This window comes from Xenopus tropicalis, chromosome 2 (assembly GCF_000004195.4).
Source record: "Xenopus tropicalis strain Nigerian chromosome 2, UCB_Xtro_10.0, whole genome shotgun sequence".
Classification (NCBI taxonomy): Eukaryota; Metazoa; Chordata; class Amphibia; order Anura; family Pipidae; genus Xenopus; species Xenopus tropicalis.
In genome coordinates this window covers 180,700,356-180,712,799 of record NC_030678.2, presented here as the reverse complement: position 1 = coordinate 180,712,799, position 12,444 = coordinate 180,700,356, and positions in this window count along the sequence as shown.

Below are 12,444 nucleotides of genomic sequence, written 5' to 3'. Positions count from 1 at the left end.
CAGCTTTATACTAAGTTCTACCCCAGTTCCATAGCTCTATTCTCCTGCCCAGACCTACCCCTCTCTCTCAGCCCCACAGCTTTATACTAAGTTCTACCCCAGTTCCATAGCTCTATTCTCCTGCCCAGTCCTACCCCTCTCTCTCAGCCCCACAGCTTTATACTAAGTTCTACCCCAGTTCCATAGCTCTATTCTCCCTGCCCAGTCCTACCCCTCTCTCTCAGCCCCACAGCTTTATACTAAGTTCTACCCCAGTTCCATAGCTCTATTCTCCCTGCCCAGACCTACCCCTCTCTCTCAGCCCCACAGCTTTATACTAAGTTCTACCCCAGTTCCATAGATCTATTCTCCTGCCCAGTCCTACCCCTCTCTCTCAGCCCCACAGCTTTATACTAAGTTCTACCCCAGTTCCATAGCTCTATTCTCCTGCCCAGTCCTACCCCTCTCTCTCAGCCCCACAGCTTTATACTAAGTTCTACCCCAGTTCCATAGATCTATTCCCCCTGCCCAGTCCTACCCCTCTCTCTCAGCCCCACAGCTTTATACTAAGTTCTACCCCAGTTCCATAGCTCTATTCTCCCTGCCCAGTCCTACCCCTCTCTCTCAGCCCCACAGCTTTATACTAAGTTCTACCCCAGTTCCATAGCTCTATTCTCCCTGCCCAGTCCTACCCCTCTCTCTCAGCCCCACAGCTTTATACTAAGTTCTACCCCAGTTCCATAGCTCTATTCCCCCTGCCCAGTCCTACCCCTCTCTCTCAGCCCCAAAGCTTTATACTAAGTTCTACCCCAGTTCCATAGCTCTATTCTCCCTGCCCAGTCCTACCCCTCTCTCTCAGCCCCACAGCTTTATACTAAGTTCTACCCCAGTTCCATAGATCTATTCCCCCTGCCCAGTCCTACCCCTCTCTCTCAGCCCCACAGCTTTATACTAAGTTCTACCCCAGTTCCATAGCTCTATTCTCCTGCCCAGTCCTACCCCTCTCTCTCAGCCCCACAGCTTTATACTAAGTTCTACCCCAGTTCCATAGCTCTATTCCCCCTGCCCAGACCTACCCCTCTCTCTCAGCCCCACAGCTTTATACTAAGTTCTACCCCAGTTCCATAGCTCTATTCTCCCTGCCCAGTCCTACCCCTCTCTCTCAGCCCCACAGCTTTATACTAAGTTCTACCCCAGTTCCATAGATCTATTCTCCCTGCCCAGACCTACCCTCTCTCTCAGCCCCACAGCTTTATACTAAGTTCTACCCCAGTTCCATAGATCTATTCTCCTGCCCAGTCCTACCCCTCTCTCTCAGCCCCACAGCTTTATACTAAGTTCTACCCCAGTTCCATAGATCTATTCCCCCTGCCCAGACCTACCCCTCTCTCTCAGCCCCACAGCTTTATACTAAGTTCTACCCCAGTTCCATAGATCTATTCTCCCTGCCCAGTCCTACCCCTCTCTCTCAGCCCCACAGCTTTATACTAAGTTCTACCCCAGTTCCATAGCTCTATTCCCCCTGCCCAGTCCTACCCCTCTCTCTCAGCCCCACAGCTTTATACTAAGTTCTACCCCAGTTCCATAGCTCTATTCTCCTGCCCAGACCTACCCCTCTCTCTCAGCCCCACAGCTTTATACTAAGTTCTACCCCAGTTCCATAGCTCTCTTCCCCCTGCCCAGTCCTACCCCTCTCTCTCAGCCCCACAGCTTTATACTAAGTTCTACCCCAGTTCCATAGCTCTATTCCCCCTGCCCAGACCTACCCCTCTCTCTCAGCCCCACAGCTTTATACTAAGTTCTACCCCAGTTCCATAGCTCTATTCTCCTGCCCAGACCTACCCCTCTCTCTCAGCCCCACAGCTTTATACTAAGTTCTACCCCAGTTCCATAGCTCTCTTCCCCCTGCCCAGTCCTACCCCTCTCTCTCAGCCCCACAGCTTTATACTAAGTTCTACCCCAGTTCCATAGATCTATTCTCCCTGCCCAGTCCTACCCCTCTCTCTCAGCCCCACAGCTTTATACTAAGTTCTACCCCAGTTCCATAGATCTATTCTCCCTGCCCAGACCTACCCCTCTCTCTCAGCCCCACAGCTTTATACTAAGTTCTACCCCAGTTCCATAGCTCTATTCTCCCTGCCCAGTCCTACCCCTCTCTCTCAGCCCCACAGCTTTATACTAAGTTCTACCCCAGTTCCATAGCTCTATTCTCCCTGCCCAGTCCTACCCCTCTCTCTCAGCCCCACAGCTTTATACTAAGTTCTACCCCAGTTCCATAGCTCTATTCTCCCTGCCCAGTCCTACCCCTCTCTCTCAGCCCCACAGCTTTATACTAAGTTCTACCCCAGTTCCATAGCTCTATTCTCCCTGCCCAGTCCTACCCCTCTCTCTCAGCCCCACAGCTTTATACTAAGTTCTACCCCAGTTCCATAGCTCTCCCTGCCCAGTCCTACCCCTCTCTCTCAGCCCCACAGCTTTATACTAAGTTCTACCCCAGTTCCATAGATCTATTCCCCCTGCCCAGTCCTACCCCTCTCTCTCATCCCCACAGCTTTATACTAAGTTCTACCCCAGTTCCATAGCTCTATTCTCCTGCCCAGTCCTACCCCTCTCTCTCAGCCCCACAGCTTTATACTAAGTTCTACCCCAGTTCCATAGATCTATTCTCCCTGCCCAGTCCTACCCCTCTCTCTCAGCCCCACAGCTTTATACTAAGTTCTACCCCAGTTCCATAGCTCTATTCCCCCTGCCCAGACCTACCCCTCTCTCTCAGCCCCACAGCTTTATACTAAGTTCTACCCCAGTTCCATAGCTCTCCCTGCCCAGTCCTACCCCTCTCTCAGCCCCACAGCTTTATACTAAGTTCTACCCCAGTTCCATAGCTCTATTCTCCTGCCCAGACCTACCCCTCTCTCTCAGCCCCACAGCTTTATACTAAGTTCTACCCCAGTTCCATAGCTCTATTCTCCTGCCCAGACCTACCCCTCTCTCTCAGCCCCACAGCTTTATACTAAGTTCTACCCTAGTTCCATAGCTCTATTCTCCCTGCCCAGTCCTACCCCTCTCTCTCAGCCCCACAGCTTTATACTAAGTTCTACCCCAGTTCCATAGATCTATTCTCCCTGCCCAGACCTACCCCTCTCTCTCAGCCCCACAGCTTTATACTAAGTTCTACCCCAGTTCCATAGCTCTATTCTCCTGCCCAGTCCTACCCCTCTCTCTCAGCCCCACAGCTTTATACTAAGTTCTACCCCAGTTCCATAGCTCTATTCTCCCTGCCCAGTCCTACCCCTCTCTCTCAGCCCCACAGCTTTATACTAAGTTCTACCCCAGTTCCATAGCTCTATTCTCCCTGCCCAGTCCTACCCCTCTCTCTCAGCCCCACAGCTTTATACTAAGTTCTACCCCAGTTCCATAGCTCTATTCTCCCTGCCCAGTCCTGCTCCTCTGATCCATAAATGATGATTTAAGTTACTGACTTACCACTGTGTGAAATGAAGAGAAGGGATAAATCTCTTTTTTATTGCACTTCCTGAGGAACTTCCTGCTCAGCTCTTTGCACATAGAGGCCACATGGGCCACCGGCACCGAAAGCAGAACTTGTATCTGTTTATCTCTCAGTAGTTACAGTTTAGGAACTGAAAGTTACAGAAACTCCACATTAAATATCCAGAACCATCAAACTGAGAAAGGAAACAAAATCATCCCAATGGAACTCATACCCTACATTTTCTATCGTAAATTGGCTTCACTCATTATTTTATATATTTACTGTAAGTCTGTAATAGCTCTGGAATAAACTGGCCAAAGCTGATAGCCAAGACTTGGCCGTGGCCACCGAGCCTGAGAGCCTACTCCATGACCAGTTTATCCTGGTGCCAAGCCTGTGACCTCTGGTCATTGGGAATGCCAAGAGATACAAGCACTCTGAACTAACTCACACTCCTAGGCCGTGCTCTTACAGATATATAACCTGCACACTGACTTACTCATGGGGTTCCTGCTCCCCGACATGTATCTCTAGAGCTCCCCTGGAACACAAACCTTCTGCTTGAAAAAGGGAGTGCCCACCCCCTGCCTGACACTATATAACAGTGGCAGTAAGTGCTCATCCTATCTAATAAGAGTTCCTAAGTGAGTGGGTTGGGGAATGCCCTGCCGGGGGATGTTGGGTAGGGGGTTCCTCACGGTGAGGGCAGTGAGGGGGTTGGGGAATGCCCTGCCGGGGGATGTTGGGTAGGGGGTTCCTCACGGTGAGGGCAGTGAGGGGGTTGGGGAATGCCCTGCCGGGGGATGTTGGGTAGGGGGTTCGTCACGGTGAGGGCAGTGAGGGGGTTGGGGAATGCCCTGCCGGGGGATGTTGGGTAGGGGGTTCGTCACGGTGAGGGCAGTGAGGGGGTTGGGGAATGCCCTGCCGGGGGATGTTGGGTAGGGGGTTCCTCACGGTGAGGGGGTTGGAGAATGCCCTGCCAGGGGGTGTTGGGTAGGGGGTTCCTCACGGTGAGGGCAGTGAGGGGGTTGGGGAATGCCCTGCCGGGGGATGTTGGGTAGGGGGTTCCTCACGGTGAGGGCAGTGAGGGGGTTGGGGAATGCCCTGCCGGGGGATGTTGGGTAGGGGGTTCCTCACGGTGAGGGCAGTGAGGGGGTTGGGGAATGCCCTGCCGGGGGATGTTGGGTAGGGGGTTCCTCACGGTGAGGGCAGTGAGGGGTTGGGGAATGCCCTGCCGGGGGATGTTGGGTAAGGGGTTCCTCACGGTGAGGGCAGTGAGGGGGTTGGGGAATGCCCTGCCGGGGGTGTTGGGTAGGGGGTTCCTCACGGTGAGGCAGTGAGGGGGTTGGGGAATGCCCTGCCGGGGGATGTTGGGTAGGGGGTTCCTCACGGTGAGGGCAGTGAGGGGGTTGGGGAATGCCCTGCCGGGGGATGTTGGGTAGGGGGTTCCTCACGGTGAGGGCAGTGAGGGGGTTGGGGAATGCCCTGCCGGGGGATGTTGGGTAGGGGGTTCCTCACGGTGAGGGCAGTGAGGGGGTTGGGGAATGCCCTGCCGGGGGATGTTGGGTAGGGGGTTCCTCACGGTGAGGGCAGTGAGGGGGTTGGGGAATGCCCCTGCCGGGGGATGTTGGGTAAGGGGTTCCTCACGGTGAGGGCAGTGAGGGGGTTGGGGAATGCCCTGCCGGGGGGTGTTGGGTAGGGGGTTCCTCACGGTGAGGGCAGTGAGGGGGTTGGGGAATGCCCTGCCGGGGGGTGTTGGGTAGGGGGTTCCTCACGGTGAGGGCAGTGAGGGGTTGGGGAATGCCCTGCCGGGGGATGTTGGGTAGGGGGTTCCTCACGGTGAGGGCAGTGAGGGGGTTGGGGAATGCCCTGCCGGGGGATGTTGGGTAAGGGGTTCCTCACGGTGAGGGCAGTGAGGGGGTTGGGGAATGCCCTGCCGGGGGGTGTTGGGTAGGGGGTTCCTCACGGTGAGGGCAGTGAGGGGGTTGGGGAATGCCCTGCCGGGGGGTGTTGGGTAGGGGGTTCCTCACGGTGAGGGCAGTGAGGGGGTGGGGGAATGCCCTGCCGGGGGGTGTTGGGTAGGGGGTTCCTCACGGTGAGGGCAGTGAGGGGGTTGGGGAATGCCCTGCCGGGGGATGTTGGGTAGGGGTTCCTCACGGTGAGGGCAGTGAGGGGGTTGGGGAATGCCCTGCCGGGGGATGTTGGGTAGGGGGTTCCTCACGGTGAGGGCAGTGAGGGGGTTGGGGAATGCCCTGCCGGGGGGTGTTGGGTAGGGGGTTCCTCACGGTGAGGGCAGTGAGGGGGTTGGGGAATGCCCTGCCAGGGGATGTTGGGTAGGGGGTTCCTCACGGTGAGGGCAGTGAGGGGGTTGGGGAATGCCCTGCCAGGGGGTGTTGGGTAGGGGGTTCCTCACGGTGAGGGCAGTGAGGGGGTTGGGGAATGCCCTGCCGGGGGATGTTGGGTAGGGGGTTCCTCACGGTGAGGGCAGTGAGGGGGTTGGGGAATGCCCTGCCAGGGGGTGTTGGGTAGGGGGTTCCTCACGGTGAGGGCAGTGAGGGGGTTGGGGAATGCCCTGCCGGGGGATGTTGGGTAGGGGGTTCCTCACGGTGAGGGCAGTGAGGGGGTTGGGGAATGCCCTGCCGGGGGATGTTGGGTAGGGGGTTCCTCACGGTGAGGGCAGTGAGGGGGTTGGGGAATGCCCTGCCGGGGGGTGTTGGGTAGGGGGTTCCTCACGGTGAGGGCAGTGAGGGGGTTGGGGAATGCCCTGCCGGGGGATGTTGGGTAGGGGGTTCCTCACGGTGAGGGCAGTGAGGGGGTTGGGGAATGCCCTGCCGGGGGATGTTGGGTAGGGGGTTCCTCACGGTGAGGGCAGTGAGGTTGGGGAATGCCCTGCCGGGGGATGTTGGGTAGGGGGTGCCTCACGGTGAGGGCAGTGAGGGGGTTGGGGAATGCCCTGCCAGGGGGTGTTGGGTAGGGGGTTCCTCACGGTGAGGGCAGTGAGGGGGTTGGGGAATGCCCTGCCAGGGGATGTTGGGTAGGGGGTTCCTCACGGTGAGGGCAGTGAGGGGGTTGGGGAATGCCCTGCCAGGGGGTGTTGGGTAGGGGGTTCCTCACGGTGAGGGCAGTGAGGGGGTTGGGGAATGCCCTGCCGGGGGATGTTGGGTAGGGGGTTCCTCACGGTGAGGGCAGTGAGGGGGTTGGGGAATGCCCTGCCGGGGGATGTTGGGTAGGGGGTTCCTCACGGTGAGGGCAGTGAGGGGGTTGGGGAATACCCTGCCGGGGGATGTTGGGTAGGGGGTTCCTCACGGTGAGGGCAGTGAGGGGGTTGGGGAATGCCCTGCCGGGGGGTGTTGGGTAGGGGGTTCCTCACGGTGAGGGCAGTGAGGGGGTTGGGGAATGCCCTGCCGGGGGATGTTGGGTAGGGGGTTCCTCACGGTGAGGGCAGTGAGGGGGTTGGGGAATGCCCTGCCGGGGGATGTTGGGTAGGGGGTTCCTCACGGTGAGGGCAGTGAGGGGGTTGGGGAATGCCCTGCCGGGGGGTGTTGGGTAGGGGGTTCCTCACGGTGAGGGCAGTGAGGGGATTGGGGAATGCCCTGCCGGGGGATGTTGGGTAGGGGGTTCCTCACGGTGAGGGCAGTGAGGGGGTTGGGGAATGCCCTGCCGGGGGATGTTGGGTAGGGGGTTCCTCACGGTGAGGGCAGTGAGGGGGTTGGGGAATGCCCTGCCGGGGGATGTTGGGTAGGGGGTTCCTCACGGTGAGGGCAGTGAGGGGGTTGGGGAATGCCCTGCCGGGGGATGTTGGGTAGGGGGTTCCTCACGGTGAGGGCAGTGAGGGGGTTGGGGAATGCCCTGCCGGGGGATGTTGGGTATGGGGTTCCTCACGGTGAGGGTAGTGAGGGGGGTTGGGGAATGCCCTGCCGGGGGGTGTTGGGTAGGGGGTTCCTCACGGTGAGGGCAGTGAGGGGGTTGGGGAATGCCCTGCCAGGGGATGTTGGGTAGGGGGTTCCTCACGGTGAGGGCAGTGAGGGGGTTGGGGAATGCCCTGCCGGGGGATGTTGGGTAGGGGGTTCCTCACGGTGAGGGCAGTGAGGGGGTTGGGGAATGCCCTGCCAGGGGGTGTTGGGTAGGGGGTTCCTCACGGTGAGGGCAGTGAGGGGGTTGGGGAATGCCCTGCCGGGGGATGTTGGGTAGGGGGTTCCTCACGGTGAGGGCAGTGAGGGGGGTTGGGGAATGCCCTGCCGGGGGATGTTGGGTAGGGGGTTCCTCACGGTGAGGGCAGTGAGGGGGTTGGGGAATGCCCTGCCGGGGGATGTTGGGTAGGGGGTTCCTCACGGTGAGGGCAGTGAGGGGGTTGGGGAATGCCCTGCCAGGGGGTGTTGGGTAGGGGGTTCCTCACGGTGAGGGCAGTGAGGGGGTTGGGGAATGCCCTGCCGGGGGATGTTGGGTAGGGGGTTCCTCACGGTGAGGGCAGTGAGGGGGTTGGGGAATGCCCTGCCGGGGGATGTTGGGTAGGGGGTTCCTCACGGTGAGGGCAGTGAGGGGGTTGGGGAATGTCCTGCCGGGGGGTGTTGGGTAGGGGGTTCCTCACGGTGAGGGCAGTGAGGGGGTTGGGGAATGCCCTGCCGGGGGGTGTTGGGTAGGGGGTTCCTCACGGTGAGGGCAGTGAGGGGGTTGGGGAATGCCCTGCCGGGGGATGTTGGGTAGGGGGTTCCTCACGGTGAGGGCAGTGAGGGGGTTGGGGAATGCCCTGCCGGGGGATGTTGGGTAGGGGGTTCCTCACGGTGAGGGCAGTGAGGGGGTTGGGGAATGCCCTGCCGGGGGATGTTGGGTAGGGGGTTCCTCACGGTGAGGGCAGTGAGGGGGTTGGGGAATGCCCTGCCGGGGGGTGTTGGGTAGGGGGTTCCTCACGGTGAGGGCAGTGAGGGGGTTGGGGAATGCCCTGCCGGGGGGTGTTGGGTAGGGGGTTCCTCACGGTGAGGGCAGTGAGGGGGTTGGGGAATGCCCTGCCGGGGGATGTTGGGTAGGGGGTTCCTCACGGTGAGGGCAGTGAGGGGGTTGGGGAATGCCCTGCCGGGGGATGTTGGGTAGGGGGTTCCTCACGGTGAGGGCAGTGAGGGGGTTGGGGAATGCCCTGCCGGGGGATGTTGGGTAGGGGGTTCCTCACGGTGAGGGCAGTGAGGGGGTTGGGGAATGCCCTGCCGGGGGATGTTGGGTAGGGGGTTCCTCACGGTGAGGGCAGTGAGGGGGTTGGGGAATGCCCTGCCGGGGGATGTTGGGTAGGGGGTTCCTCACGGTTAGGGCAGTGAGGGGGTTGGGGAATGCCCTGCCGGGGGATGTTGGGTAGGGGGTTCCTGACGGTGAGGGCAGTGAGGGGGTTGGGGAATGCCCTGCCGGGGGATGTTGGGTAGGGGGTTCCTCACGGTGAGGGCAGTGAGGGGGTTGGGGAATGCCCTGCCGGGGGATGTTGGGTAGGGGGTTCCTCACGGGGAGGGCAGTGAGGGGGTTGGGGAATGCCCTGCCGGGGGATGTTGGGTAGGGGGTTCCTCACGGTGAGGGCAGTGAGGGGGTTGGGGAATGCCATGCCGGGGGATGTTGGGTAGGGGGTTCCTCACGGTGAGGGCAGTGAGGGGGTTGGGGAATGCCCTGCCGGGGGATGTTGGGTAGGGGGTTCCTCACGGTGAGGGCAGTGAGGGGGTTGGGGAATGCCCTGCCGGGGGATGTTGGGTAGGGGGTTCCTCACGGTGAGGGCAGTGAGGGGGTTGGGGAATGCCCTGCCGGGGGATGTTGGGTAGGGGGTTCCTCACGGGGAGGGCAGTGAGGGGGTTGGGGAATGCCCTGCCGGGGGATGTTGGGTAGGGGGTTCCTCACGGTGAGGGCAGTGAGGGGGTTGGGGAATGCCATGCCGGGGGATGTTGGGTAGGGGGTTCCTCACGGTGAGGGCAGTGAGGGGGTTGGGGAATGCCCTGCCGGGGGATGTTGGGTAGGGGTTCCTCACGGTGAGGGCAGTGAGGGGGTTGGGGAATGCCCTGCCGGGGGATGTTGGGTAGGGGGTTCCTCACGGTGAGGGCAGTGAGGGGGTTGGGGAATGCCCTGCCGGGGGATGTTGGGTAGGGGGTTCCTCACGGTGAGGGCAGTGAGGGGGTTGGGGAATGCCCCTAGAGATGGGGTAATGGCAGATTCTGTTAATGCCTATAAGAGGGGCCTGGATGAGTTCTTGATCAAACAGAATACCCAAGGCTATTGGGATACTAATACCTACAGTTAGTATTAATGTTTGTATATATATAGTTTATGAATGTGAGTGTATAGATAGGTCAGTATGGGTTTGTGTGGGGGTGGGATTACTTGGAAGAGTTGGACTTGATGCATACCTCCCAACTGTCCCGATTTTCGGGGGACAGTCCCTCTTTTGACAGCTCAGCCCCCAGTCCCGGATTCTTACAGAAAAGTCCCTCATTTCCCTTTGATCTCCTGCACTGAAGCTAAAAAAAGATACAAATTTAATTGAAAGTAGCTTTTGGCAGAGAGCCCAGAAATCTTAACAAGCTACAGCTGCACTTAGATACATTGTTTCCCATATTTAATTCAATAAGTAGCTTTTGGCAGAGAGCCCAGAAATCTTAACAAGCTACAGCTGCACTTAGATACATTGTTTCTCATATTTAATTAAATAAGTAGCTTTTGGCAGAGAACCCAGAAATCTTAACAAGCTACAGCTGCACTTAGATACATTGTTTCCCATATTTAATTCAATAAGTAGCTTTTGGCAGAGAGCCCAGAAATCTTAACAAGCTACAGCTGCACTTAGATACATTGTTTCTCATATTTAATTAAATAAGTAGCTTTTGGCAGAGAACCCAGAAATCTTAACAAGCTACACCTGCACTTAGATACATTGTTTCTCATATTCAATTAAATAAGTAGCTTTTAATGTCTCCTGATACTTGACCTCAATGCCTCTTTGGATCTACACACGAAAATCTTTATCACCAAGGCACTGTTCCAAGCTAAAAGGATCTTAACCCTCCACTGGAAAGACACAGCGCCTCCCTCTATCCAAGAATGGAAAAAAGCAATGGAGGACCTAGCTTCACTCGAAAGAACCATACTGGACAAAAAAGGACAGATGCTGAAATATATCCAAATCTGGCGTCACTGGGCAGACAACATTTAACACTCAATTCTAGTGGACCTACCACAAACACTACCCCACAAACTATAAACCAAAACAGGTCAACATGGTACTTATAAGGGGAGTTATGCTAGAGGGAAAACCTTTGCATGAAAACAGTATAAATGATTGTAAGTCTGAAATATTACAAACTTGTTTACTTTACTGCACAGTAACTATTGCATGTATGTACCTTGCAAAACTATTTAATAAAAACAACGTATTGAGCAAAAAAAAAAAATAAGTAGCTTTTGGCAGAAAGCCTAGAAAGGTAACAAGCCCCCCGGCACTGAGATACAAGTGTAACTAATAAGCTAAACAGGTCTCTTGGGGGAACTGAGACTCACAGCTTAAAGGGCAAATTCAACTTTTTTTAGCAAAACTGTAATAACACATAAAACAGGGCCCCCAAACCCCCAGAAATGGGTTCAAACTTTAAATAACCTGCCAAATGTAGTCACATGGGAGTGGTAATTAGGGGGTGTGGTTGCAAAAATGGGAGTGGTCACAACATTTGGCCGCACTGTGTGGCATTTCTTTTTGTCCCTCTTTCCATTTTCAAAATATTGGGAGGTAAGTTTCTTCAACCCAACGTGACTGTGTGAGAGAAGCTATTGCTTCACCAATAAGCTCCCACACGTAGCGACACAGCCATTGGCTCAGCTTTCCCATGTAACCTGCCCAACGATACGCTGACACTCTGAGTAACAAGGAGCTTCTCTCTGATTGGTGCCTGCCCAGAGCAGGAAGTGTTTGTGGCGGGGGGGGGGCTGATACCCACGGTCACATGCTGCTGTCAGCTGACTGTCACATGACTCACGTTACAAAAGGAGACCTAAAGAGCGAAAGGGGAAAGAGACAATGAGAATTGGACCGAGAGAAAAAACAGCTAAAGAGGAGTGAGAGACAGAGGGAGAGGAGTGAGAGCTGTGGGAGAGACAGAGGGGTGAGAGCTGTGGGAGAGACAGAGGGGTGAGAGCTGTGAGAGAGACAGAGACAGAGGGGTGAGAGCTGTGGGAGAGACAGAGGGGTGAGAGCTGTGGGAGAGACAGAGGGGTGAGAGCTGTGAGAGAGACAGAGGGGTGAGAGCTGTGAGAGAGACAGAGGGGTGAGAGCTGTGAGAGAGACAGAGGGGTGAGAGCTGTGGGAGAGACAGAGGGGTGAGAGCTGTGAGAGAGACAGAGGGAGAGGAGTGAGAGCTGTGGGAGAGACAGAGGGGTGAGAGCTGTGAGAGAGACAGAGGGAGAGGAGTGAGAGCTGTGGGAGAGACAGAGGGGTGAGAGCTGTGAGAGAGACAGAGGGAGAGGAGTGAGAGCTGTGGGAGAGACAGAGGGGTGAGAGCTGTGAGAGAGACAGAGGGGTGAGAGCTGTGGGAGAGACAGAGGGAGAGGAGTGAGAGCTGTGGGAGAGACAGAGGGGTGAGAGCTGTGAGAGAGACAGAGGGAGAGGAGTGAGAGCTGTGGGAGAGACAGAGGGGTGAGAGCTGTGGGAGAGACAGAGGGGTGAGAGCTGTGGGAGAGACAGAGGGGTGAAAGCTGTGGGAGAGACAGAGGGGTGAGAGCTGTGGGAGAGACAGAGGGGTGAGAGCTGTGGGAGAGACAGAGGGGTGAAAGCTGTGGGAGAGACAGAGGGGTGAGAGCTCTGGGAGAGACAGAGGGGTGAGAGCTGTGGGAGAGACAGAGGGGTGAGAGCTGTGGGAGAGACAGAGGGGTGAGAGCTGTGGGAGAGACAGAGGGGTGAGAGCTGTGGGAGAGACAGAGGGGTGAAAGCTGTGGGAGAGACAGAGGGGTGAGAGCTCTGGGAG